The following is a 2,092-nucleotide window of genomic DNA, read 5'->3' on the forward strand; positions in this document are numbered from 1 at the left end:
AAAAACAAAACAGAATACTTTTAAATATTTTTCATTGATTCAAAATATTTCACTCACGAGGTGATGTATGCATGTGTCTGCACACATGCACAGAATGGCCATATAATTAATAAAACTTAGTCCAGAGAGACCTTCTTGTCATATTTTTAGCTGACACAGAAATAGCAAATTCCTAAAAATTTGCCAGGAAGATGTCACTAGTTTTGCTGCCCCAATATGTCAGCTAAAGAGCGATCTGTAATTCAGATAAGGTCCAAGTAAAGATTTTAACTTTGAAGCCCTCATCTGAATTAACTTGCAAAGCTTTCAAGGGTAAAAAGTGCTGCTGTGGGATTCCTAGTCCTCCCACTAGCAAAACTTTAATGAGGCTGTCACAATGGTGGGTATGAAAGGAATAATAGAAAATGCACTGAATTCTGAGTTAGAAACCTGGTGCTCACTTCCCAGCTCTGCTATTTAATGACCAACCTCTCCTTTAGCCTCAGTTTCCTCATTTGTAAAACTAGATGCTGAGAAAAGGTAATGTCTCACAGGACCCTCTAGCTCAGACATTGTATGACTTTATTTTTTATTGAGTATGGAGATACATCCATGGGGTGACCAGACTGAATTGAAACTCCAAATTACAGTTCCATCCAATTATTTGTTCTTTGGACTTCTAGGTGTTTCCTCTTTCTTTTTTATGGTAGTAATTGGAAGCTTTATTTAACACAAATAAAAATGTGCAAATTATTTTACTCATTTTCTTCACTCCTCAGTCTAGCATTTGGATTGATAATTTTGATGGCTAGCTGAGCCGCTCTCTCAACAATGACTTTCCAATTCTTGGAGGACACATTGTACGCAATCTCAGAACAGTAAGATTTATTGTACATCAGAAGCACTTCTAGCTCTTTGACATTGTGTACCAAAAACTTTCCGAATCCACTTGGTAACACGTGTTTTGTCTTCTGATTTCTTCCATAACCAACACTGGGCATCAAGAACTAGCCCTTGAATCGTCTCCGCACCCTGTTATCAATGCCTCTTGGTTTATGCCAGTTTCTCTTGATCTTGACATATCTGTTGGACTGGTGCCAGATAAACTTCTTGGTTCGCTTCTTGACGATTTTAGACTCTACGAGAGGTCTGAGGGCAGGCATGGCACCAGGCAAAGAGATAGCGGCCCCTCCACAGAAGCGTGGACTGAAAGAGAGGGAGAAGGGAAAAAAAAAGAAAGCAGGTGTTTCCTATTATAACCCACCTCAGCACAAGAAAATTTAAGGTTCCAGAAACACCTGAAGCCAATACTTTTGGTCTGGTTTGCTTTCCCTTAGAATAGTTCCAAGGAAATTGAGCAAAAAATTACATAATAATAGAAACTTTTGTGCCACCATGATTTGATCATTTTTTTAAACCACATCCTTGGTTTTCAGTTTGCAGAGAAATAAGGCTTTAAATGGTATGGTTTCAAACTTTCCACCTTTCTAGGTGGGGAATTTGACTATGGGTGGAAGACATTGTACTTATTGTTAAGCATGATTCCTTTGTTGATCTATTTTAATTAGCTATTGTTCTTTATTACAAGGGAAGGTTCATTGGAGCACATATCAGGAAATAACTTATATTTTGAAAAAAGAAAGTATCAATTACAACATCATCATAACTACATATCACCATTTCCAGTTTCTTCACCTTCTTAATAAAATCAAGCTCATTGCCTTCCTTCTTAAAATAATGTATCTAGAGTATTTAGTTTGCCTTAGTAGTAGATAGGATCAAATTAAATAAAATATTTAAAACACTTTGCAAAACTTAAAACTGCATATAAAAGCTGGCTGTTATTATTGTTGTTGCTGTTGCTATTATTGTTTTTGGTGTTCAGAATGAGGAAAGTTATAGTCCCATATGACATGATGTAAAATGAATTTTTATTATAACAAACTTATTTGTTGAGAATCATTGCAAAATGTTGCACTTTGTATTTTATAGGAATACACTATCTTCAAAATACATTATGAGTATGCGTGTGTAAACATATGACCTGCATATATATATATACACATAAGAACATGCACACACATACATATACATATACAGTATCATCTACCAC

The 2,092-nt window shown here is 35.7% G+C and overlaps 1 pseudogene; it reads right to left on the minus strand.

The window, feature by feature from the left end:
* Positions 1 to 734: 734 nt before the first annotated feature.
* Positions 735 to 1,142, minus strand: LOC114032998 (annotated as a pseudogene).
* Positions 1,143 to 2,092: the final 950 nt, after the last annotated feature.

Source organism: Vombatus ursinus, unplaced genomic scaffold (genome assembly GCF_900497805.2).
Source record: "Vombatus ursinus unplaced genomic scaffold, bare-nosed wombat genome assembly UNPS02006355.1, whole genome shotgun sequence".
Classification (NCBI taxonomy): domain Eukaryota; kingdom Metazoa; phylum Chordata; class Mammalia; order Diprotodontia; family Vombatidae; genus Vombatus; species Vombatus ursinus.